The following is a 27,026-nucleotide window of genomic DNA, read 5'->3' as shown; positions in this document are numbered from 1 at the left end:
TATTGTAGGCAAGGAAGAAGCCATGCTGTTAGAATATGTAAAATATTTAACACTCTCTTTAAAAAATTAAACTGCCCAGGAGCCTTTGATTGGTGGTGCCCATGGCAACATGCATGGTTTTCTGGAGTGTCTTCCTGTGGCTTTTGGGCTCCTCAGAAGCAGAGACGGGGGGAGTTGGGGGGAGGCTGGGGGGAGCCTGCCACTGGCAGAACTAGCTGGGAGGCAGGAGAGCCCACCTGCTTTGCTTGGCTCAGTGGCTGGGCATGTAGCAGGGCTGAGTGACCCCTTCAGAGGCACGAACTGGGGAGCAGTCTGTTTTGATAAGTAGAGAGGAGTAAAGGGGAGGAGAGGAACTTGGAGCTTGTTCATTCATTTTGTTTTATTGGCCTCTGTTAGTCCCCGGCACTTAGGCTTCTCTGTCCAGCCTCAGGATTTCTGTCCATCCTTCATGTCTCAGCTCAAGCAGCATATTCCTGGGGAAGCCTTCTCGGACCCCCCAGAGCAGATTAAACCCCCCTCTTTGAGGCTGTCCTGATTCATTGGTTTTGGACAGAGCATTCTGCACAGCGTTTGTGTCAGCCGCTTTGTTACACTTGTTTGGCCAGTCCTGTTTGTCTGCCTACCCAGCAGTCTGTAGGATTCGTGAGGCAAGCAGCCAGGCATTCTATGCTCAGTGCCTACCTAGCATGTGCCTGGCCCACAGGAGGTGCTCCCTGTGTGTGGAGCAAATGAATTCATTTACTAAGTCTTCAGGTCTGTCCCAGATTCTGGGAATACAGAGGGAATCAAACCCCTTCTGTCCTCACAGAATTCCTGGCCTAGAGCGGTGGTGAGTTCTCAAGATCGCTATTGAGAGGACGAGAGAAAACATTATCAGTTAAAGTTCTATTTATTCTTTAACTCAAATAGAAGAAAGATGTAGCTTTCCTATTTATATGGATAATAATCCAGATTTTATCTTTAGCAGTAAATATGCTTAAAGCGATTTTACTAATAGGAAGGTATACTCAAAAAGTTTGGTGACCACTGGTCTGAAGGGAGAGATAGGCACGTGGAAGAGTTTTTATGCCAAAGCATGATGAGCAGTAAGTTAGGGCAAGTACAGGGGGCAGTGGGGGCCACACAGGAGGGGAGCTGGACCCGGCCTGGAGGAGGGCGCTCCTGCTGAAGGCAGGGTGGCGTGAGAAGGACAGAGGCTTTAATAAGGCTGGAGTATAAGACAGGAGGAGGGCCTGCTGGATGCCCCTCCTGGTGTCGGGAGGGATTGAGAACTGGGAATACCAAAATGGATGAGACGGTTCCCCTGTCTGCAGGGTGGACACAGTCTAGTGGACACAGTCTCCTACTAGAATTGTGCAAATGTGCCTTAGGAGAGAGAGAGTACCTGGAATTCAGAAGAGGGCAGGTGTTTTGCTTAGGAGGGCTCAAGCCTAGTTGTGCTTCCAAAAATCTCCCATGCCGAAGGTCACACAGCCCCCCTTCTCTTCATTGCAGGAGGGGAAGGGGAGAGAGCTGGGGACTGATGTCCAGCCTCTTTCAGAACCCCTGTCAGGGTTTGGCTTCTCCATGACATTCTCCTTCATCTACCCGGGGAGATTTTTACCTTAATGTGATTTAGACACCCCAGCCCCACCCGCCGTGGGCTATAGTTTCTGGGTTAAAAAGTTGTATATGGGGCTTCCCTGGTGGCGCAGTGGTTGAGAGTCTGCCTGCCGATGCAGGGGACACAGGTTCATGCCCCCGTCCGGGAAGATCCCACATGCCGCAGAGCAGCTGGGCCCGTGAGCCATGGCTGCTGAGCCTGCGCTTCCGGAGCCTGTGCTCCGCGATGGGAGAGGCCACAACAGTGAGAGGCCCGTGTACCGCAAAACAAACAAACAAACAAACAAAAAGTTGTATATGAACAAGAAAATGGCTCATGGTATATGTGAGTGTGCATATTTGATGTGTTCACTTACCTGTGTAATCCTACACACTCCTTTCTTTTTAAGTCCCAGGGCTCGAAGTAATTATGTAATTGGAATCTACATAGTGTGGCTAGATAAGGTGTAATTAAAGAGGAAAGCCTAATTTTGGAAGAATGATAAGGGGTCATTTGACTCATTCTGGGCCCAAATCCAATCTTGGGAGAACAGTAAGAGGTCACTTGGATGAATGGAGCTTGAGGCCACCCAGGAGCCCAGGCTGGCCTGCTGGACAGATTATGCTTCAGTTCCCTGTGAAAGCTGTTCACTGAGCATCTTCTTGTTATGGGTATCGGAGGAGGCCCAGCCAGGAGTAAGGAAGAGAACGTCTGGATCTTAGGAAGGACACGGGGTGGAGGGAGTGGGACATGGGCTCGAGGACAACCAGGAGATGCTAAGGTGAAGATAGGAAGACTCCTGGAGGTGGAGGGGGAAGGTGGATAGGGGAGGGAGTCACAGCGCAGGTGGTGTCTCAGATGTGCCTTGAAGGGTAAGGAGGGTTTCAAGAGCGAGGACAAGAACTCTCTGGCACCTTAGAGGCACTCGGATAATGTTTGTGGAGTGAATGCCAGGCTGAGGCTGGAGCTGGAAGGAACGTGGCCAGGTTGTTGGGTGGCTGTTTGTGGTTTGGTGAGGAGGTAAAGCTCAAATAGCTCAGAGGTGTGGTGACAACGGGGGCCAGGAGGATGCCGGCCTGAGGCCCTCAAGTCTGGAGAGGGAGGCTCGAAGGGCAACAGGATAGGGAGAAAGCCGGGGAGGGAAGACTTGCCAAGGAGGGAAGTGATATGGGCCAGAGTCTGGGTAGAGAGCCGAGAGGAGAACATCCAGGAGAGAGGGGTGGGGGCGTGTAGGGGAGCAGGGTAAGGCCAGGTGGGCCGGAGCTGGTGAAGCTGGTGCCTGGGGGCCGGGCGTGTAGGGCAGGAGAGGTTTGATCCAGGGGGATGGAGGAGCCGTGGCAGGTTGTTGAATGGGAGAGTGGCATGACACAGGCTTGCTGTCCTTGTCCCAAGGTGATAGGGACCAGACAGTGGCCCCTTAACCCTGAAGAGTTACTGGGCTTGGTGATAAGAAAGAGACAGAGGCAAGGGGAGAGGTGGAGGTGACTGTGGGCTTCCCTGCCTGGGAGGATGGTGATGCTTGGGACAGCAGGGGACCTGGCTGGTGAGAAGGAGGGTGTGGGCAGAGGCTTAATGTGTCTAGAGAGCCCAGAGACCCCTGTTCTAACCCAGCCCTGACTCGGAACTAGCTGAGAGATCCTGGGCCAATTCCCTGATCTCCCGCGCTTTTTTATTTTTGGTCAGTAGGCACCTCTACCCTGTGGTTCCAGCTCAGCTCAGACAGCAGAGTCATTTCAGTCCTAGGGTTTGGACAAGGGGAAGGGTCTGGTCTGGAGATCTGTGAATTTGTGAGGCCACCCCACAGAGAAGAGAGAAGAAACCGCAGGTTTTTGTCTTCCTGGAGTGGGCAGCGGGGGTGGGGGAGGGGCTCTGGGTGACCAGGTTGGATGAGAAGTTGTGGGGAGAGGACCATCCAGACTCATCCTGCCCTCTCAGGGTGCTTATGAGACTCTGACACAGGGAGTGTATAACGGTCAAGCCTGGACAGTGTTGAGGTCACCGCTCCATTCTGGGGTGGAGCAGGGGAGGGGTTAATGGTCCTGGATTCACAAAAAGGAAATTCTCTGGGCAGGGGACTGGTTGTTAGTGAACTCCTGCCCCTCCTCCTCTCCATTTGCCCCTCCCACCCCACTCCCCAAGCCAGCCTTTGGGAAACTCTGGCCTTGGACCTTTAGGAACAGAGTCTGTGCAGAGAAGCCTTCCTGACAGAGGAGGGCTTGGACAGAGCCTTGGGAAAGGAGAGAAGGAAAGACTTTCCAGAAGAGGAGAATGACATGGAGTTACAGTATAAGATTTCAGATGGAGAGTCCAGAAAGGGAGGCACATTTTTTTTGTTTTTCTAAAAATAAATTTATTTATTTATTTATGTTTGGCTGCATTGGGTCTTCATTGCTGCGCACGGGCTTTCTCTAGTTGCGGTGAGCAGGGGCTACTCTTTGTTGCCGTGCGTGGGCTTCTCATTGCGGTGGCTTCTCTTGTTGTGGAGCACGGGCTGTAGGTGCGTGGGCTTCAGTAGTTGTGGCGCACGGGCTCGCGGTCTCTAGAGCACAGGCTCAGTAGTTGTGGCGCACGGGCTTAGTTGCTCCGCGGCACGGCACGTGGGATCTTCCCAGACCAGGGCTCGAACCCGTGTCCCCTGCATCTGGCAGGTGGATTCTTATCCACTGCGCCACCAGGGAAGCCCCAGGCACATGTTTTTTGAATACCTAGTGTGTACACCAGCTCTGTGCTGGCTGGTTTCATGATCTTTGTCTCATAATCTTTACATCATTTCTGCCTCTATTATCCCATTTTACAGATAAGGCAACAGGATTAGAGAGATGAACTAATTTGCTTAAGGTCTCAGCAGGGCAGGATTTCAATTTACTCAGGCCTCTGACTCCACTGGCAACAGAGACCCATTTCTATATTCTGCAGATACTATGTTCTACTGGCTCTCAGGGCAATGTAGGGAAAAAGGGGAATGATTTGTCTTTATGACCCTTATAGTTAAGCACTTACTTAAAGTGTGGTCCAGCTGCCCTCCGTGCTGCAGCATTCCAGTACAGTGCAGTGTCTTGGAGCTCATCAGGGTCTCAATCCCTCATTTTACAGATTAGGAAACTGAGGCCCCGAAAGTGAAGGGATATGCCAAGGTCAGGGGCAGAACGGTGATGAGAACTAGAATCTGGAGACTTTGAGATTTTTATGGCTCTTTTAAAGCTTCCCTGTGGAAAAGTTTGTTTTTAGACAACAATGGAAGCCTTTGTCTGGAGAGTTGGTCTGGGTAGGGTTGGAGCTGAAAGGTTCTGTGTGTGTGTGTGTGTGTGTGTGTGTGTGTGCATGTACATGTTTTCTTTCCCTCACTTTAACCTCAGATGCCTTTGAACCTGCAGGAAAGATTCCTTAAGACCAAAGGTTAAGACCAAAGGCATTTAACAGGTGGAAAGGGCATAGGAAGGAGGGGGAAGATCAGAAGCCACAGAAATAGAAGACTAAACTCTAGGCTTGGCTAAAAGGAATTTTCCAGGCCTGTAAATAATCACGAACGTGTATTGAATCCTCACTGTGTCAGGCAATCTTTACGCGTCATTTTATGTAACTGCCATGGCCTCCCCATGAGATAGGTGCTGTTTTGTTGTTCCCATTTTATAGATGAAGGAACTGAGGCTTAAAGAGGCTAAGTGACCTACCTCATGTTGCAGAGTTAGTAAGAGGTAGAGCCAGGACTCCAACCATGATCCGTCTGATCAAAAGCTCTGCCTTTAACTCCTAAGGTGTTTTATAGGACTGGGAGCTCCAGATGCCTTGAGCATTTGGGGATGTATAGAATAGCACATTTGGTGGGGGAGGGGGGGCGCCCTTTAGCCATGGTTCTCAGCCGAGGCAGTTTTACCCCTATGGAACATCTGGCAATGTCTGGAGTTATTTTGCTTGTCACAGTGTAGGGGGTGCCACTGGCATCTGGAAGGTGGAGGCCAGCCTGCTCCTGCACATCTGACGATGCAGGACAACCCCATAACCAAGCGCTATCCCACACCAGATGTCAGTGGGCTGAGGGTGAGAACCCCTGACCTTGTACCTTCACCTCAGGCACAGGGCTAGTGGAAAGCCATCTGGAAAGCCCACCTGAAGAACTTGAGTTGTTCCCTTACCTCCAGGGACTTGTGTTGTACCTTAATGGATGTTTGCAGTTTGGATTCCTCACTGACTGAGCCCCGAGGGGCCGGTGTGGTGGGTGCAGGCCGTGAGGAAAAATTCCAGCAAGGCTGACAGGCCAGGGTGGCCCAGGGCTGCGGATGAGCCGCAGCAGGTGAGAGGTGGGTGGGGTCCGGTCCAGGCTGCTGAGAACCCATTCAGCTGTTTCTCTGGGTGTAATTGAAATAAGAACTCAGATCCAGCTAATTGTCTATTTTTTTCCTTCATTAAATGCTTTTATTAAATTATTGCTACGACTACTCACCATCAATATGTCTGAGAAATGGGTACACATGTTGCAGATGCACTTGGATGTGACCGTGCCGCTTGCCAGACTCCTTTGTTACTAGTTACTGTTTAATCTAACTCTCGTCTGCCCAGGGCCTCTTAGGGCAGAACTGCAAACACGTCTAGGAAAGACCAGGGACCCATGGCCTTTACTTAAGCTTCTCTGAGCAGTTTTATTTGCACATTGCCGGTGGTGGAGCACCCCCCTCCAGGTCAGACACAGGAATGGTGTGTGTGTGCATGTGTGTGTGTGTGTCCTTGTCTCCAGTGGAGTACGTCACTAGGTAAGACTTTTGCCTCAGCAGCAGGCCTCCCCTTGTGACCCTGGTGTCAAGCTTGCCCTCCCTCGCCAATCTTCCCACTGCAGCGCCTTTCCCCTGCCTGCCCCCGTCCCTTCCATCACCCGGGCCCCACCCCAAGACCTCCTTCCTGAAGCTCTTTGGCCACTCCAGCTGCTGGGTCACCTCCCTCCTCCAGACGCCCTCCGCTCAGTGACTCCTCTGGTCGTTTATCCAGTCATTAAATTCTACTCCTCCTGTGTCATCTTCTGACTTCTCCAGTGGTTCACTGACTAGCTGTGTGGACTTGGGTGAGTCAGTTAACCTCTGGGGAAACAGTGGAGTATTGAACCAGGGTGACCTTAGCTCCCTTGCAGTATCAGTGTGGAATGAGAGGCACAGCTGTCGGATGTGGGATGTTTCTCTAAGGTTGGTGGAAATTCAGGTTCCCCTTTGATCCCATACAGATTCGTGGAGAACTTGGAACTCCTTGTTAGGAAACTGTGTCCAGACTAAATAAGTAAACTTCTTTAATATTAATTCTTTACTCAGCAAATGTTTGTTGAGTGCCTGCTGTGTCTAGGGGTGTGTGATGGGTCCAGCAGGGCTGTAAGATGGGTCTCTTGGGCATAGCCTTCAAGGAGCCCACAGCCTTGTGGGGCTGTAGGTGTGTCTATACAAAACCTTAACAGGGTGGCCTCCAGCATATTGCCCGGTGTCCATCCTTAGTACCTGCTATCACAATTGTGTACACACACACACACACACACACACACACACACACACACACCCCAAAGTTCCATAAGAGGTGGAATTTTTTCAGTCTTCTTCACTATGTGCCTAACACATAATGAGCGGTCAGTAAATATTTGTTGAATGAATGCAGTAAAGAATGGCGCCATTTGACTTGGACTTTGGAGGAAGTGTAGGAGTTAGACCTACATAGATGGGGCTCTGGCCAGGGGTGGGGTAGAGCAGCAGGAAGAAATGATGTGAGCAAATGCACAGGGATAGCAAAGCCCAGGGCATGCTGGGTAACTGCAGGTCCTTTGGGATTGGACCATACAGGATGCAGAAAGACTGGAAAGGTGAGTTGAGGCCAGAGGGTGGGGAGTCTTGAATTCAAGCTTATTTATCCTATAGTTGATGACCTCACCTTCCAGTTTCCCAGGGTGGCTTTGCCTGTTGCCCCAGTGTGATTATTAATAGAGCCCCCTTTCACTCTCAAGTGTCCCTGTCTGGATGATAGTCATATGGTCCTGGTATCCTAAAGGCTGTAGGGAGCCCTGGGTGGGACGCGTTCAGGTGGGCCTTGGGGAGATCAATGCCCATGGTACTTGGTGGAGCCTGGAGGCTGGGGAAGAGACACTTCAAGTCCAGGTAATTTAGGCCTGAGCCTGAGGAGTTGTGGTGACACCTGAAAGGAGGAGATGGTTACAAAAGAGACGAAAAGCCGAAGTGACACCACACATGGTCCCTAAGATTACTCCAAAGCGGCTCTTCCAAAGATAGACCTGCATCCTGGATAAGTGGTTTTCTAACTGGAAGTTAGGACTGATAAGAAAATCTACTTTGCGCCCGTTTCCTGAGCAATTAAAAGTCAGAGAAGCTTCTTCCCAGCCTCCAAAACATTCTGGTGCAACACACTGGTATTCACTTTCCTAAACCCCAGCATTGTTCCTTGGAATTTAAAATAGGTTATGAATGTGCCTGATGTCAGGGAAGATAAATCTGTGAGGAGGACTGTAGTCAATACATTTCCTTTTTAAGTAGAAACAATATAAAGAGCTTATTTCAGTCCCAAATCCATCTCACTTTGTTGCCATGATTGTGTAAAACCTGAACTGCTTTATGTCTGTCACACTGTTTATATTCCCCCAGTGTTCCCCATCTCAGCTGGCCTCACAAGGAGTCAAAGCCTTTTTAGGCCATGCGTGGCTCTCTTCTCTCAGGGTTGTTTTCTTGTCCGCTGCAAGAGGGTTGTGCTGTGAGCAGTGATTTCATTTAATCTCTAGGGGTGCTTTACAGGGTGGCTGTTCGATGGTGCCCCCTCATGAGCTTCCTTTGCCCAAGAGAGTTGGAAGGCTAAATTCTTTAGCCTTTTTCCCCCCATTAAAAAGGTGATTACATTTTTAAATGGTTCCTACATACACATGGTTCAGAAATCAAAACACTGTGAAAATGTGTGCATTGAAAATTTTCATTCTCACCCCTGCCGTGTCCACTTCCCTTCCTCCCCCAACCTGGTCCCCATTAGGTGGGCTGAATATACATTCCAGTTGCCCAGGACAATCCTAGTTTATGTTCTTTGTCCCAGTGAATTATCAATAACACCTTCTTTCATGCTCAAATGTATCCCAGTTTACGTGATAAATGATATATTCCCCTAAAGATTAGATTCCCCTAAAGATTCTTGTTTCTTTTTAGTCTCTTATGTAGTCCTTCCAGTATTTCTATATGCAGATAGATACATAAGGGAGGTGATATACGTTGCCTTTGTCACTTAACTGGTATGTCCTGGAAAACCCCTTATCAGTAGAAATGGAGTTTCCTCATTCTGTTAAACTGTCTTTGGATAGGCGTGTTTGTAGAGACTGGTAGGCAGTGACCTTTTCCTTGGTTTATCAATTTAACTGCCGTTTAAGAGTTGCTTCTGTTTACCTAGGGAGAAACAAAAGGCTGTGGGAAATGAAGCCAGCTTCCTTCGCTAGGAAAGCCAGTTCCTTAGTAAACTCATCCAGGAAGCATTTATTAAGCACCAGCTTTATGCCTAAGATGGTGTTAGGCACTTTGGATGAAATGGGTCCCCCCTTCATCTCCAGTTGCCTAAATGTTTCAAGATCCAGCTCACATACCTCAGCCCCTCATGAATCCTTCCCTGATTCCCTGGCCAGAACTCTTTGGCATCCCTGGGCTTCTGCTTACCCATCCATTGTCCGTCCACCCATCCATCCATCCATCCATCCATCCATTTATCGATTTCATGAAGCACCTTTACCGAGTGCTTTCTTGTGCCAGGACCTGTGCTAGAGATGAACCAGATGATGAGTCCCTTGTTGTCGGAGACAGAGAGAGACAGATGAGTGAACAGGCGATTACAGCGCAGTGTCGTAGCTGCAGATCACAGCAGCATCACACTCAGCTTGTGGGGAAGCACAGAGAGACGGATGCCTGTTTACTGTTGAGCGTGGGGGAGTTGGGGAGGCTTTCTGAAGACACTTCCCCTAGTGGGACTTGCTTTTTACTTTCTACTGTAAGTATTTGCCTTATCTTCACTGGTACACTAAGGTCCTTCGTGTTCTCCTCAGCTCTGGATGCTTCTCCTGTCACTTGGACCCCTGGTGTAGTGTTCTGCATTTAACAGCCGCTCAGGTATTTATTAAGTGAAACAAGAAGCCCAGATTAATTAGCCTCAAGGATCCTAACACGGAAAAGGGTAGGTGAGATGTTCTTCGCTGCCCTTGGCCTTCGTGGCTTATCTAGGCAACTGGTATCCTCCAAGGTCTCTCTAAATGAGTGCCTTCCCCTCCCGTCAGTCTTTTTTTTTTTTTTCCACACTAAGCGGTCTCTGTCCCCACTCCACCCATTACCGTTGCCATGGCTGACTGATGCCGAAGAGGAAGAGCTGCGTGAATGGAGCCCCAAGTCCCACCCCCCTCTTTGGTCTTGGTTTCCCCTTGGAAGGAGCGGGGTTAGGGTCCAACCCCTAAGGACACTGCACCTCTGACATGTAGGAAACAGTACCTCAGCCCGCTCCTTCTTTTATCTTCTAATAAATCCAGCTTCCCTTGAAGTTTCCTGGTGCCACAGGGGGTGGTCCGTGCATGATAAGAGATGGCCAGGCCAGGAAGATGACCTTTAATAAAGGTGAAAGGGCCACTGGGAGAGCGGGGATGACGGGCCGTGTGGCCGTGAGCCACTATGCTGTGTGCTGTGCTTGGCACTGAAAGAAGATCCAGGTAATGGCTCCAGCTGCTGCTGCAGAGGAAACCAAGAGAGGCGGATTGTCACAGGAGAGGGTTCTGGCCGAATGGTAGCAGACATTTCCCTGAAACTGTGCCGAGCAGCCTTTCGTGGGAAGAGGTAAGGTTTGGTTGACGACTCATCCTCCCCTCTCCTTTGCCCTCCTTTGTTCTTTCTGCAGTAGCTTTGCACAGGAAATAGGAAGGCGGGCCAGTGTTTCTCTGGTTAGTCCATTTTGGACTGACAGAGTTTGCCTGTGTGCCTGGCCCTGCACTGCGTCTCTTACATTCCATTAAAGCAGTTGTTCTTCTGCTTTGGGGAGCATCAGAATCACTTGGGGGTACTTGTTAAAAATGCATATTCCTCCCTGGTGGGACCCAAGAATCTGTATTTTCAACACTGTCCCCTAGGTTTGTACAGGTTGTCTGAATATCTTCAGCTGCTTGTAACAAACTCCAACTCAGATTGGCCAGCAGTAGGGAAACTCATCATCTCTCAAACAGGAGTGGTGCCCTACTCAACTCCACGACCCGCCATTCATGTGGCCTGCACTGTTTTATGAATTCATAATTTATGAATTTATGAATTATGCCCCCCTCCCGCCGGAGCTGTGCAGTGGGGGCGATTCTGAATCCAGAGGTTGGGTGGGCTTTGGGGTTAATTCAGTGGCTTCGTGATGTTAATTCAGTGGCTCCGTGATGTTAATTCAGTGGCTCCGTGATGTCAGCAGGGCCCCGAGTTCTTCCCATCTCTGCCATCTTGGGTGCTGGCTTCATCTGCAGGCTGGGAATAAGACGGCTGCAGCATTTCCAAACATTTTAGTCAGATGCAAACCACATCCAGAGGAAGAAGGACATAGATCAATTCCTGGCTCTCTCTCAGGCATCTGAGGCACCTCCAGCACCTTCCACGATGCCTCCTTGGCTGGAGCTGGGTCCCATGACCACCCCAGGCCAATCACTGTTCACCAGGAGGCAGCCGCGCTTCTGGAGCCATCTGGAGTGGGGCTGGGTACCTGGACAAAGTGGAGGGTCTGTTAGGAAGGAAGAAGGACCGGGGACTAGGGGCTGGGGAGGCAACCACCAGGGCCCAGTGCCCAGGTGGTTTGCAGACCACAGGCTGAGAAGCGTTGCCTGACGTCATCCTGAAGGGCTGGGGCTGTTGGTAAGGTTCTCTCTATCCTGCAGATGAGGAGATGAGACTCACTGAGCTCCAGTGACTTGGAGATAACACGCCGCCAGAAGGTTGTGGGTTGGGAGTGAGGGAACTGGGGTGTTTGAGAGGCCTTTTTAGCCCTAGGAGAGCAGTAATCATCCTTTTTTGCTTTCCTGAGGTGTCAAAGCAGCCTCCTTCATTTCTGATTTCTCCTCGGACTGCAGTTATTCACGGCTGGAGGCCTATGGGAAGAATTCTCTGGGCACGAACAAAACTCTATATTGTGCTTCCCCCATGTCCGTTGTGCCCAAAAGCAGTTGAAAAAATAGTTAGCTCCAGTTTTGGGGGGATACCCCTGTCAGCCCCTGTGCTAGGTGTAGTAGCTACATGATCTTGAATCTTGGCAACAACCTCTTCAGTTAGGCTTTATTATCTATATTTTCCGGATGGGGAAACTGAGGCTCAAGAAGGTGAAGCTGGGGCTTCCCTGGTGGCGCAGTGGTTGAGAGTCTGCCTGCCGATGCAGGGGATGCGGGTTTGTGCCCCGGTCCGGGAAGATCCCACATGCTGCGGAGTGGCTGGGCCCGTGAGCCATGGCCGCTGAGCCTGTGCGTCCGGAGCCTGTGCTCCGCAACGGGAGAGGCCACAACAGTGAGAGGCCCGCATACCACAAAAAAAAAAAAAAAAAAAAAGAAGAAGAAGATGAAGCTGACTGGTGGGTCGCACAGTTTGGTGGTGGAGCCAGGATGGTTGACACCCTGCCTCAAAGTCGGTACTCCCCTCTCCGCCCTGCGGCTTCTCAGCAGCTGCCAGCCTGGTTATGCCCCATAAGGAAGGTTCTCAGGGAAAGGGGTTTTAGTGTCAAAACAGTTCCAGAGGAGCTGAATGTTTCCTGTGGGAATAATTCTCAGGGCACTAGGAAAAATATCCTGAGCATAATAAACACAAGAAAGAAACAGGAAGTCTGGTTTTGTTATATAGCAGCTAGAATGCGAGTAGGAAAAACTCTCCAAAGAGCCCAAAGGTTTGTTGGATTTGAAAATGCAAGGCCTTGACCGAGAGGGTAGGAAAACCACCCTGGGTTCTTGAGACGGTGGGTCAGTGGTGGACAGTGTGGCAGTGAGAAGGAGAGCTGGCTGCAGAGTCTGAGTGTGAAAGCCTCACTTTCCCCCCAGTCCTACTTTTGTGCTGTGTGACCTTGGGCAAGTCACTTAGCCTTTCAGAGGAAATGGGGTCCTGGCTGGCACCTCGCCAGGCAGAGGGAACAGAGAGGTAAAGGGTGGGGCGAGCCTTGCCAGCTGGCCAGGACTTGCAAAGGTTAGAGTGTCAGGGTGTCAGTACAGAGTAGACCCCTTGAAGTTTTGAACTTAGTGCAGCTCTAAGGTTGTGAGCTGTTAGTCATCTCCAGCACAGGGGCACATCACAGCCGGTGGAGGGTAGGTGTCTGGCTGTGGCCTCATCTCGAGGAGAAATCAGCTTGCCTGAAAAGCCTCCTTTTTAAGCTCTGGATGTTTGGAGTCCCTCCCTGGGTGTGTTGTCTGGCCTGTGCCTTGAGGAGTATTGTCTGCAGATGCCCAGGAGGAGAGGGCAACAGTACGAAGTGGGCAGAGATAAGTGTCCTGGGCTCAGTTCAGAAGGTACAGACCATGGCTACTGTGGGAGGACCCCGGGGGCTCTGGAAGCTGTGGATACGCTGGGAGGAGGGAGCTGACAATGTGTTGATGATGGACCACAGGCTGGGGCCACACACACAGGTGTGTGTGGGTTTGGGAAAATCGACAGGTGAGGCCCTTTCCAAGTGCAGCCAACAGACCTCTCTGATGGTGGTAGCACCGGAGAGACGATGACTTGACTTTTCAAATATGAACAGAGGAAATAATAGGGGTTTTTCTTTTTCTCAGGAAAGCACATCTGCAGCTTCGTAGGGTTTTTGGGTCTGCAGCAAGGTATTTAAGATTAGCTTCTCCCAAAACCATAATTCAAAAAGACACATGCACCCCAATGTTCGTTGCAGCACTGTTTACAATAGCCAGGTCATAGAAGCAACCTAAATGCCCATTGACAGATGAATGGATAAAGAAGATGTGGTACATATATACAATGGAATATTACTCAGCCATAAAAAGGAATGAAATTGGGTCATTTTTAGAGACGTGGATGGACCTAGAGACTCATACAGAGTGAAGTCAGAAAGAGAAAAACAAATATCGTATATTAATGCATATATGTGGAATCTAGAAAAATGGTACACATGAACCCGTGTGCAAGGCAGAAATAGAGACACAGGTGTAAAGAACAAACATATGGACACCAAGGGGGGAAAACGACGAGGGGGTGGGGTGGGGGGTAGGATGAATTGGGAGATTGGAATTGACATGTATACACTAATATGTATAAAAATAGGTAACTAATAACAAATAAAAAATAAATAAAAGATGGAAAAAAAGATTAGTTTTTCCCTCTCATCCTTCCTGCCCCCTCCCATTTATTGAACACCTTGTAAACATTTGTTGAGCAACTTCTGCTCGGCAAGCTGAGCTTGGGGCCCAGGTTTCAAAGACCAAAATCATTGCCCTTGAGGAGTCTCCTAGGTAAACAGGATAATTACAAAGCTGGGTGATAAGTGCTAACAAGCATGTACAGGGTCCTCTGGGAGAGTTAGGAGGGAAGGACAGTTATTTCTCAGAGGAGGTGACACCTGAACTGGGGCTGGAAGGCTTGGGTGGGGAATGTACCAGGTGGCCCAGCCTTTTGGAAGGCATTGTAGGCAGAGGTAGGTAACAGCTTTCATCTGACCATAACCAAGTTCATGAGTGCCTGCTATATGCGTGGTGATGCAGAAGTGAATGGGACTCAGTCCCTGCCCTGCAGATGTCACAGGCAGAGGTGACTAGGAAATGACTGTGCAGGTGACATTGTGACTGGGACATGGACAGAGTCCTGTGGAAACATATGGGCCCCCTTAACTCAGTTATATTTGCTTATCAGTCTTCCTGCTGGGGGACCCTTTGCAGGTTCTTTGATTGCTTCTCACCAGTGAAGAGCTCTGTTTAAGAAGCTAGCTTGCTGTCTGCTGCCCTAGGGGTTGGCCTTGCCCTTCAGCAGCTGTGGCATCTAATTTATACTTATGGATTTCTTCCTGGTGGAGCCAGCCCTGGACTTAGGAAGTTGGACTTGGGCAAGGAAGGTACTATCACCTCTCTGGGCTTTACTTTTTTCACTTATTTATAAAAATGGCTGTTGGACCAGGTCAGTTTTCTCAAGCAGTGGCCTAGGGACCACCTGCCTTAGAACGTCACAGGGTGCTCCTTGAAATACAGGGTCCTGGGGAGGGGTGGGGGGTGGCTCCTCTCCCCATTCATATACTGTCAGACTCGGGTGTGGGTCCTGGGATTCTGCTTCTAACAGGCACTGCAGCTGATGCATAGACATCTTAGAGTTTGGGGAGCTGGGCTACATGATTTCAACCTCTAATCCTTTCAGCCCTAATCTCCTCAGCCATGTATATGACCACAGGAACTGGAAAAATAAAATGTTAGCTCACTTGATGTTTTATCCTAGGTCTGATGCCTTCAGCAAACTTGTCCATAGTTTAGGTGTCCTCATTCTTGACGGTGTGTGCTTGTGAACTGTTCAGCAGGCTGGCTTTGATATTCCTTGAAGAAGAAAAGCCTTGTTAACATGCATCTGAATGTGACCGTCAGAATCTGTTTATGAGCTGAATCATTGCAATAAACACCCATCTCAGCTTTTCAGCTCTGGCTTTGGAGTGTTTACCCGGCTTCCCTTTTCTGAGTCATTCTGCCTCGGCTCCTGCATTCTGACGAGGTCATTTGCATGGTCTAACATGGAGCCACAGGTTTCATCTTCTCTTTGACCAATGGCATCTCCGCTTTGCTTCCCCTCCGATCATGATCATCTTTGTGAAGTTATTAAGGGAGGCTCACAATTTTTTAATAGCTGCCACGTGTGTTCCCCTTGTTTTTGGTATTGTGTCTGAAAACACAGTTTTTAGTGTTCAAAGCAAGTAAATTAGGGCTTTATATGGCTGCCTGGGAGTCTTCCCCAGTTTCTTATCCTTTCCCTTCAGAAATCTCCTAATAGCCCCTAAGATTCCACAGTGCTGGTGACTTTGAGAAGCTGTTGCCTGAAAACCACTCTCAGTCTGACCCCTTGATATCGCTCAGGTGTGAAAGAACTGGTCTTAGGTGAGGGCGTTGTATTTTGTCCCTTCATAAAGATAAAACCTTGGCACCTAGTATTTTAGATCTTAAATATTAAGATCTTGGTTCACTTCTCATTCTGTTAATCTGTGCTGTGGTTTTCCTTGTGAAGGTTGACCTGTAAACACAGAATTTTACACTAGTAAATTCTGGTGAAGCCCTCCACATTACCCAGGTGGAAGAAATCCAGAGCTGTCCTGAAACTGCGAAAAGTGGTAAATGGAGGTGTGCTGCCCCAGAAGACAGGGCCAGCGTGAGTCTTCCCTGTATTCCCCGAGGTTCTTGCGCGATTCTCTGCCCACAGTGGGTGCCCAATAGGTGGCTGCTTGAAGAATGAATTTCAAAAATATGATAGACCAGTAATTAAACTGGTGAAGGCATGGAATTAAAATGGGGGGGGGGAATCAGTGTGATTTTGAATTTGCCCTTGGATATTCGTTAAGTTTAATTTTCATGGAAATATCAGTTAGATGCAGGATTAGTTGCAGTGCAGACTGGCAGAGAGGAGAAGAGGCAGACGTCGTCGGCATTTGAAGTACTTTGGTACCTCTGTTAGTTGTTTATTATCTGCCAGTCATTTTGTTAGATAATTCCCAGGGACTGACTGATGAGCCCCTTCATTTGGTGTCCAGGGAAACTGAGGCACAGGAGTGAAGTAATTTCTCTAAATTTATGTGGTGAAGCTATTGGCAGGCTAGTTGACCCATACTGAAGAAGGATTTAGAGAGTACCTCCTCTCTACTGGAATGCACGAGAATCAAAGTTTAGCTTTGCAAAAATTGTTAGAGGTGAAGGAGTTTCCCTTGGAACGTAGAATTGCTTTGTGACATTTCTGTCCCTTGGCTTGTTGGCTTTTGCTGGTGTCTCTCCAAGGAAGGGGAGCTCACTATTCACTGAGGCAGTTCATTTTATTTTTGAATGCTTCTAATTATTAGAATTCTTTAATATGAGCTGTCATCAACTTGTCTTATAATTTTCTCCTTTGGGCACCATGTCTCAGTAACAAGATAGAAAAGGTTCTTGCCTCCTGGAGTCTGGTATTAGTATAGTAGAAGGAGCATTGAACTAGATGTCAGCAGTACAAGGCAAAGACATTTATTTTAAAAAAAGAAAGAAAGAAATGAAAGTTTTGTATCACTTGCAACCTGTATGAACTTGGCTAAGACACTTGAGTGTCTGTTCTCACTTCATTTTGCAGAGGACCTTATCCCTTTGGACCTTCCAAAGCAGTGAACGTTCACTGGGGTGACGTGCCTTGTAAAATGTTAATTGTTATCTATTACAAGGAGTAGTGGTAGCTCTTGCTTTCAGAGCAGTAGTTCTCAAAGCGTGGTCCTTGGGCCAGCGGCATCAGCATCACCTGGGAACTTGCTAGAAATACAAACTCCTCATCACCACCCCAGAACTGCTGACTCAGAAACTCGGGAGTGGGGTGGGGCTTGAAAATTGTTTTAAAAGGGCTTCAGGTGAGTCCAGTGCCTGCCCTTGTTGGAGACCTACTGTAGACCAGGGCAGTAGTTCTCAGCCATCGCTACATATTGGATTCACCTGAGAGAACCTGTACGTGCTGCGTCCTGACGAGGCAGGTCAGAATCTGAAGGCAGGGCTCCTGCAGAAGCTGCTTGTGTGATTCACGTCTGCAGCCAGAGCTGGAGAGGCCAGGAGTTGGGGGGCTGAGGAGCACCGACGGTTGAGCTGCCCAGTTTGGTCTGAGTCTTGGCTCTGCCCTTTATCAGCTTTGTGGCTTTTGGCACGAGGACTCTGGCCTCAGTTTGCTTGTCTGCGTAAAAATGCCCATCCCTCAGGGTTGTCATAAGAGTCATGTGAGATGATGTGTTTAAGTATCCAAGGATGTGTCCCAGCTGTGGTGAGTAAGGACGGAATTTATTGGTGGTGGCCCTGGGTATTTGAAGCTGATGGTTCTCATTTCTCCACACTAAGGCTCTTTACCTCTTCCTTCTAGGGCGTAATTTCTAGCCCCCTCTTTTGGGAAACCCCATTTTGTCCATGACTCTCTTTAAAAGGCAGTGTCCCATTTGACAATACCCATCACAACTACAAATGCAGCCACTTTTTGTCCTTGTAATTCCAGTTTTTGGAATTTGTTCTACAGGTATGTCTGCATATGTGAGAAATGATGTGTTTGTTTCTTACAACATGATTTGCAGAAGCAAAAGACTGGGATAACCTAAATGTTCATCAATCTAGGGTCTCTAAGCTTTTGAACGCTGTGGCTATGGAAGAGAATGAGGCTGCTTCTCAGGTACTGGCGTAGAACTCTATAGGATATGTTTTTTAAGTGAAAGAGGAGAATATATGTTTATTTGCTTGTATATACATGCAGTGCATTTGAAAGAGTACAAAAGAAATGGGTAATGTTGGTTGCCTCTGAGGAGGAGACTGGGTGGAATAAAGATTTTTCACTATAAACTATTGGGTGCTTTTTTTTTTTTTTTTTCTTTTTGCGGTATGCGGGCCTCTCACTGCTGTGGCCTCTCCCGTTGCGGAGCACAGGCTCCGGACGCGCAGGCTCAGCGGCCATGGCTCACGGGCCCAGCCGCTCCGCGGCATATGGGATCCTCCCAGACCGGGGCACGAACCCGTATCCCCTGCATCGGCAGGCGGACTCTCAACCACTGCGCCACCAGGGAGGCCCATATTGGGTGCTTTTTATTTATTTTTTAAAAATAAATTTAATTTTTGGCTGTGTTGGGTCTTGTTGCTGTGCACGGGCTTTTCTCTGGTTGCGGCGAGCGGGGACTACTCTTCCTTGTGGTGCGCGGGCTTCTCACTGTGGTGGCTTCTCTTGTTGGGAGCACAGGCTCTAGGCGCATGGGCTTCAGAGCGCAGGCTCAGTAGCTGTGGCGCGTGGGCTTAGTTGCTCTGCGGCATGTAGCATGTTCCCGGACCAGGGCTTGTACCCATGTCCCCTGCATTGGCAGGCAGATTCCTAATCACTACGCCATCAGGGAAGCCCCGGGGCGCTTTTTAAATGCTGTGATTTTAACCCATTAAAAAGTTAAAAGTGTGGTGTCCTAGCTGAATCCTGTGCTCGTGGCCTGACCATTGTGGGATAGAGTGGGAGTATTACCATTTTCTTCCATGAACTGGACCCTGTCCTACTTTTGATGCCATTTAAGATTGCATTACTCTTGGCACTGTGAGCTCCGATGAACCTTGTGGTCAGAGACAGCACCCAGCTCTGTTTCACGTGGATGGTTGCCAGGGCAGGTCTCATGGACTCGAGGAAGTTTCAAACTACCCCGGCGCAGCCTGTACTTGCACAACAGGCTTTGTTTTTGGTCCAGAATGCTGGGCTGTCAGGACCGTTTGAATCTTGATTCTGCCGGCTATAACGTTAGCTCCTCTTTGCCGTTTTGTGCCGTCTGGGGAGTTGATGAGGCTGCCTCCTGAGTCTGTCTTTTGTCAAGTCATTGTTGAGGAGACGTCGGACAGGGTGTGGCGAAGAATCGAACACTGTGTTGTGCTGTCGGTAACCTTTCTCTAGCTCATCATCAAGCCATTGGAGACACCAGTGTACACATCTTAAGAGTGCTGACCCCTGGGCTAATAGGAAGACAGACCAGGAGCTCAGTCAGGTGTAATAAGTGCTGTGAGAGGGCTGTGTACAAAGTACAGTGATGGCCCAAAGAGGGAGTGATGTACATTGTGTAGGGGTAGTTGTTCAGCTGGCTAGATGGGCATACCCTTGCACAAGCTGCTTGACTATTTCACTAACTTATCTATAAGTGAATCACAAGAGTTTTTAAAGATGCTTTGCTGAAGTCAAGATACGTGATAGCTCTCGCATTTCACCTGGTCTACGAACTTGGTAATCACAACAACGAACAACTGGTTGCTTTTTGGCACAGCTCGGTCGTCGTGGACTCACATTGCCTCTTCCCCATGTTCATTCCTTTCTAAATGTCCCCAAACCATTTGTTCTCTACTTTTGCCAGGAATCATTGTTTGTAGTTAAAAGGGCTTTTTTTTTATATATAAATTTTTAATTTTTGGCTGCGTTGGGTCTTCATTGCTGTGCGCAGGCTTTCTCTAGTTGAGGTGTGCAGGCTTCTCATTGAAGTGGCTTCTCTTGTGGAGCACAGGCTGTAGGTGCACAGGCTTCAGAAGTTGTGGCACCTGGGCTCAGTAGTTGTGGCTCGTGGGTTCTAGAGCACAGGCTCAGTAGTTGTGCACGGGCTTAGTTGCTTCGCAGCATGTGGGATCCTCCCAGACCAGGGCTCGAACCCGTGTCCCCTGCATTGGCAGGCGGATTCTGAACCACTGCGCCACCAGGGAAGTCCCAGCAGGCGGATTCTTAACCACTGCGCCACCGGGGAAGCCCTATCAGGGCTTTTTATTTGTAGATGTCAGGATCACCCACTTTCCTACTTTAAAGTCGGGACATTTGCCCCTGTCTCACGCCATTGGGCCCCTTTCTCCTTTTGTGATTTTGAAGTTGATCAGTTGCAGTCCTAAGAAACTTTTATAGTCAGTTAAATATGCATGAAAGAAATTATACGTTGTCTAAAGAAAATTTGGAGCCACATCAAAAAGTGGACGGAATGCTAAAACAAATCAGTCATGGCACGACACTCCAGCTCAGCCCCTGTTAACATTTTGGTGTTGTTACTGCCAACTATGTGAAAAATAATCAAAGCTTACAATCAGACTGCTTGGAATGGCTATGGTTTACAGGGGGAGCCTGACGCCTCAGCTAATGAGTAAAGTTTTTAGAGGAGCATGATTCAAGTGTGTTCAGCCGGTAGTGGAAGCATCAGGAAGAAAGGGGTCAGCTTCATCTGGGCAAGGAGGTGGCTAGGAAAGGCTCCACAGGACAGATGACCCTTGATAAGTAAGCAGAAGTAGTAGCTGGAGGAAAAGAAAACAGAATTGTATATAAGCCACAGTCATAATCATGTGCTAAATGTATATGAAAAAAACTGCAAAGAAATGTCCCTGAATAATACCACAGTAGGAATGTTGATGAGTGTGGTTTTATTTTCTGTTTCCCAAATGGGAGTATATTGCCTCTTGTTAGTATTTTTCTTAACACCACACACATGTGCCCGGCCTTCAGCGACTCAGGGTTAGCAGAACTTGGCTGCAGGCCTGCTGCAGAATTAGGAGCTCGGAGCCAGGCTGGCAGTGCTCATGCAGCCCTGTGATTTCCATTGGTGGTACCTGAGGTTGAAGTAGAGAAGCTAATAATACAAGGTCAGACCTTGCTTTTCTGTGCTGAGGTCTTACGTAGCAAGTTACTTTCAGAATGTTCCAGCGCCAAAGCTTGAGATCATGGTTGGGGAGGTAAGTGACGTTATTGGGGGCACAGAGAATGTTTACATGCAGACTTCTCCCTTCCTGCTTCCCTCGCTTAAAAATCATGAAAAGCAAATAGGTATTTACTGCTGTCGTTCCCTGTGATATTTCTGGCACGTAGGTTTTCCCACCCCCAGCATTGATTTCCAGTGACCAGATCCATACACAGAAGGGAGGGGCACCTGCAACTGGGGAGGGCCCTGCCACAAGTCCTCCAGACATTGAGTCCTGTCTGATTCAACTCTACCACCAGGAAGAGGAGAAGAGTTGTTGGACTTTCCTGGGTCCAGATTTTGGCTTTGCCTCTTACTTGTCATGAAACTGTAGGCAAGGCCTTTGAACCCAGCTTTTCATCATTAAATTGGGATGATAAAATTGACCTCACATTTGTAAGGATTGAACCAGGTGCTTAAGCACTGGTCTAATACCTGACCTATGAACAGGTGTTGATACATCATGGCTACTCTTATTATTTGTCAGCCCCTCAGGTGTGTCCTATATGTGGTCGTGCAGAAAAAACTCTGGCCCTGCTCTCATTATCAGTGCTTTGCACCCATGATTCTGTGTATTGACATGAAGTTGGCAGGGAGTGGGGTGCTAGTAGTTGTGGTTCAACAATATAAAATAGTGTTCGGCAGAATTTCACTTCAGAGGTCACTTTTTTACAAGAGACTTTTTACAAGATCCCCCAGGGGCGGCCTTCATGGAATGTCAGGTGATCTGTATACATCAATAAAAGCTGTGTTAAAATGGGAAACATGCATATGTGAAGCAAGGGCTCAAGAAATATGTGTTGATTGACTAGAAAAACAAAAAAGGGAGTAATTAGGAGCTGGGAAGAAGAAAAGGGAGAAAAGGAGGCCCCTGTGGGTTGGATCTTGGGACCGTGGAAAAGCTTCCCCGCCCCTTCCTGTCTCTCTCTGACCTATAACCACACTTGGGACCTGGCTCTGAGCTTTGAGGGCCTGGAAACTTAAAGTTAGTGATGTGACTTCATTCTTATTTTTTCTGGACAGCCCCAGTTTTCACTTTTCTCCCACTCTGAGGTCCTGCTGAATTCCAGATTCAGTGTTACTGGTGACCAGAAACAAGATAAAACTAGGGAAGTAAGGTTTGTCCTCTATCAGGAGGACCTGAAGGGTGGGAAGACTGGCTCAGAAACTTCCAGAGAAAGGACGATGAAAGAGTTAACTAGTCTCCATTTGTCTGCCTCTTAAGATGAAGAAGTCATCTGTACATTAGGGCTGACCTGTTCAGTTGTGTGGACCAAGCTCTCTCTGTGTGCCATCCATCTCTGCCTGCTGTGAAATATTAGCTGTATCTGAAGGTGTGGTGTGATCTTCAGTCCTCTCCCTCCATTCTTACCCTGTCACGGCTGTTTGGGGACTGGGAAGACAAGGGGTCAAGCAAAAGGGGGGAATCTTAGCTCTGAGGTCTGGCACACAGTAGGTGTTTAATAAACATTCTTCTATCTCATCCGGTGCAGGACCCATCTGCGGTAAGTACCTCAGATTCAGGGCCTGGATAGAACTGGAACTATCCTTTGTGTGTTTGTGTCTTTTTAACAGTAGGGTAGGTGGTATTTGGAATATTCAGGTTAGTATAATATATAAAAAAAACACTCAATATCTTTTTGTAGAAATGTCCATTTTACAAAGAGTGAAAATCTGTTGCTCTCCGTTTAGCTGCCTACTACCCTTTGCCTAATTTGTAGAATCATAGCTTTAGATCTAATAGATTAGATCTGTCCTCAGTCTTACTGCAATCTCTTAAGCCTCCCAGCATTTACTGCAAAATGCTGGTGGTGTTTTCATGCCCTGGCACTGCACAAGCATAATGTTTCATTTATTTTTAAATAACTTAAAATGTTTGTTTTATAAATCAAGGTACATTTTATCATTTAATTGGAAAGGGTTTGCCTAAGTATATTTAGGCATTTAAAGGCTTATTTTAGAAGCTAAAAATATCTTTAAACTCCGTGTCTGGTAACTTACTTGGTGGTAGGGTCCACTCAACATTTGTCAGTTTGCTTTTCTTATTTTGCAGGAGATTGGGTGCTGACGTCATACAGTTGATTGGTTAGGTTTGTTATGTCTTTGATGTCTGCTCTTTGGTTGGGGGGGTGGGGGGGCGTGGAATCACACATCCCTCTTGAACAGCCTTGGTAAGTAGGGCTGGGGGAGCAAGACCAGGGCTATCAAGGCAGTGTCAGGTGGTGGCAACTTGACACTAGGCTTCCTCTTTAACATCATTCTCCTCTTTATTTTTCCTTCTCTTTTCTTCTTGCTGTATATCCCTTGTTTCTCCCTACTTTCCTGCCCCTGAAATTTTTTGTGTACATTGTTAGACGTAGTGCATCTAGGCTTGTGGTAAAGAAGAGGGCTGTGCCTTCCTTCACTCCCCTTTCTTGCTCCTCCTCATATTTCAGACTTTATTTTGATAAACATTTTAGAAAATGTCCTTGGCCATTTCCCCATGCCTTGCCGCATGTGTAAAAGTCAGTATGGGTGTTGCAAAGAGGGTGATGGCTCAGAGGTCAACAGCCTTTCCTAAAATGGATGTCAACTATTTGTGACTCCTCTTTTGGTGCTGGGGTTGGGGGGGTGACTGTGCTAACCCTTGGCGGGGACTGGCAGGAGGTGGTGACTTTCACCAGGGCCAGTGGCAGCACAGACTCACGTGCTGCTGAAGCCTGGCCAGCACCAGGCTCCTTGGTTTCCGCTGTGCCCACTGCTGACTCCGCCTTTCAGCTATTGTGTTTTGTCTTCTGAGGTGTCATTCATATTGGCCACTTAGTCTGTGCTGTTCCACAGCCTTTTCATCATTGGAATTGCACAACTTGAACATTTTTGACCTTGTAAGGCTTTGTAGAAGAGACTGTAAATTCCAGATCACTCTGTACAGCAGGGGCTGACGCCTGGGTGAGATTGTTGCTTGGATGGATGGCCTTGGTCTCTGAAGGCTGTTGTGCAGTTGGTCTTGAGTGTATGTTGAACACATCCCAGAGAGAGCTGGTGCTGCATAGAAGACTGCTGGTGGGCATGAGCCCAAGGAAAGCTTGGGAATATAGACACCTGCTTCTTTCACAGCAAACGGTATTTTTTCCATTTCCTGATGTAGGAAGGGAGGTCCGGGTTAACTAAGTGTATGGTAAACAGTCTCCTTTAGCTTGTTGCTTATCCTTGGTTTATTCCAAGCCAGTTTCAGGAGGTCTATTCTGTAAATGCTTAAATTGGCTTTAACCATGATCATTTTGACATCTATGATAAATACTAAATAAACAAGATCATGCATACCTTATTAGACAGTTTTGAGTTTTCACCAACATATTCTTTAGATGATTTAGTCAAAAACTAGAATTATTTAACATTTTGACTTATGTATGCTTTATTTAACAAGTGCATGAAAATGCTTAAGCATTTGCATAAAAAGTTAAATGATTATTTTGTAATCTGTATTTCTTAAAGTTTTATACATTACTTTCTCATTGTTCCTGAATTTGTTGTCCTATACATATAATATATAGAAATGTGGATAATGAAAGGAAGAAAAAAAGAAAAGTCAGTGGCCTAACATTCCTTCCCTCCCCACCTGAAAGCTCAGCGTCTCTGGTTAACCTTCACTTTGGGTGAGGGAGAGCTGAGCTGCAGCGTGGCAGGGTCCTGGCAAGGCCCAGGCAGGTGTGATTTCTTGATAGGTTTTGACTGGCAGGCATTCTTATGTGCTCAGCAGGTCTCCTCTCATAATGGCCATCCAGACCACTCTTAAATTACTGTGGAGGCATCCTCCCTGGGGCCCGGGGAGGTGAAGTGACTTACCCTGGGTCACATAGTCGTGGAAGAATCCGGAATAGTTGTCTTTCTGCAGTGTGTTTTACACCATGTTCCATTGGCTCACCGAAGCCTGTACACCCTTCAGTCTGGAGAAGCCTATACCCCGTGTGGGGAGAGGTAGCTGAATATGGCTCACAGCACTCATTTTACAACCTAATTTGGGTTCCAGTTCTAGCTCTGCTACTTATTAACTATGTGATCATGAGTGTGTTCCTGACCTCCCTCAGTCTGTTTCCTCACCTGCAGAGTGGGAACCATACCTACCTTGTTAGGTTTTGAGGATCACCCCGGCTGTTCCAGGGTATAGCCACTGAATACATTGCAGCTCGCAGCAGCGTTTTCCATGCCTTCAGAGTTCAAGCTGGGATGAGGCTGGAGTCATCCCTCTTTAACTGGTACTGAGATAAGGAGAGCTGCAACAAATTCCATACCTGCCTGGGTCTTCATTCAGTGCTTGCCCTGTGAACAAACCAAGGTCCTGGGGGTTGTGTACCCATTGGAGGAGGATGCCTGTGGGTTTAATAACTTGTGGGTTTTATCATCAGCCTTTATTGACCAAGTGATAATGGCAGAGGCAGATTGATTTTTTTTTTCTTTTAAATGGGGCAGAAAGAGTTGTATGCTTCTCCAGGTAACCATGAGTCAAGACCTTGTGACTTATCTGTTCACATGCACAGCCAGCTGCACACAACCTCCTCTTCACTTTACCCATCCCTGCTCAGCTGCCCTAGTATGATTCATTCTTCAAATATTTGAGGGCCCACTGTGTTCCAGGCACAGGGCCAAGTACCAGGGAAAGAGCAGAAACAAACCTGGGCCTTGACTCCATGGAGTTTATGGGGTTGTGGGGAAGACAGACTCTAAGGGTAAAATTCTAATCATTGTAAGGCTATGAAGAGCTACTTGGGGCCATGGGAACATATTAGAGAGAGCTGACTCAATCTGGGAGATCAGGGAAGGTTCCCAAAGAAGTGACGATTGAGCTGAGCTGAAAATAGGCCAGGGGTATAGGTGGGTGAGATGGGTAACCTGACCTTTGCCACCCCCTGAGCCTGCCACCCTCCCTTTTTCCCTTGATCTTTTGATCTTTTAGGAGGCAATTAATCCTCCTGCAGTCAATTCTTCTGTAATTTCAAATGTATGCTTTTTTTTTTTTTTTTTTTTTTAATTTTGACCACACCACTTGGCTTGTGGGATCTTAGTTCCCCGGCCAGGGATTGAACCTGGGGCCCTAGCAGTGAAAGTGCCAAGTCCTAACCACTGGACCGCCAGGGAATTCCCAAATATATGTTTTTGTTTTTTTTTTAATTGCATAGTTTTCAGGGCAAAAACATAGTATGGCTGCTACTTTGGGAGTTAATATAATCTGCAAGCATTTGTTGAATGTCTACTGTGTGGCAGGCACTATACATACATTGTCATTTAATCCTCTAAACAACCCTGCCAGGTGAGTCTTACGGATGAAGAAACTGAGGCCCAGAAAGGCCATGTGACTTGGGTTTTGTCTCCTTTTGGTTAATGATGGGAAAGCTGGGATTTAAACCTTCTGGCACTGCCAAACCTGCCTGTGCTCTCTTCTGCCTCTCCCTCTTGTAGATGGACTTTTGTGGCTTGATCTGAGGATCCAATCACCATCTCCATGTTGTGTCCATGGGAAAATGCAATCTGAGTTCCAAACTTCCAGTTTACACATGAACTTGGTGCATAGCCCATTTATCAGTTGAGGATCGTTGTCTGTGTCAGGTCAGCATTGAGACTAAGTGGATCTGTCTTGAAGTGGGTTTAAAATTGCTTTTTCAGTTCAAATCCAGAATTAATGGAGGACAGTCTTAGAAATAGTCACTTGAGGTAAGTAACAGTGGGCTGGATAAAAAGGAATGTCAATATCATTCCTGCTGCCAGCAGTGTCCCTGGGGGCCATGGGAAAAAAGAAATTGGTATGGGCTGGTAACTCTCTTTTTCCAACTTTATTTATTTATTTACCTTTGGCTGCGTTGGCTCTTCGTTGCTGTGTGCGGGCTTTTTCTAGTTGTGGCGAGTGGGAGCTACTCTTCGTTGCGGTGCATGGGCTTCTCATTGTGGTGGCTTCTCTTGTTGCGGAGCACGGGCTCTAGGCACGTGGGCTCAGTAGTTGTGGCTCGCTAGAGCCCGCAGGCTCAGTAGTTGTGGTGCACGGGCTTTCTCCGCGGCATGTGGGATCTTTCCAGAC

At 47.9% G+C, this 27,026-nt stretch overlaps 1 protein-coding gene across 12 annotated transcripts in view; it reads left to right on the top strand.

Moving 5' to 3' along the window:
- Positions 1–27,026, top strand: part of SORBS1 (sorbin and SH3 domain containing 1) — a 243,181-nt gene that overhangs the window by 13,307 nt on the left and 202,848 nt on the right. The window contains exon 1 of one of the 12 annotated variants that reach the window (XM_082633410.1): positions 23,897–24,079. The exons of the other annotated variants lie outside the window; for them this stretch is intronic. The gene's annotated coding sequence lies outside the window, so the exon portion shown is untranslated. Of the gene's footprint in view, positions 1–23,896; positions 24,080–27,026 lie in introns of those variants that run through there. 12 annotated transcript variants of the gene reach the window in all.

Source organism: Mesoplodon mirus (assembly GCF_964341445.2).
Source record: "Mesoplodon mirus genome assembly, chromosome: 2".
In the NCBI taxonomy this organism is placed as follows: Eukaryota; Metazoa; Chordata; class Mammalia; order Artiodactyla; family Ziphiidae; genus Mesoplodon; species Mesoplodon mirus.
This window is presented reverse-complemented; position numbering and strand designations above follow the sequence as displayed.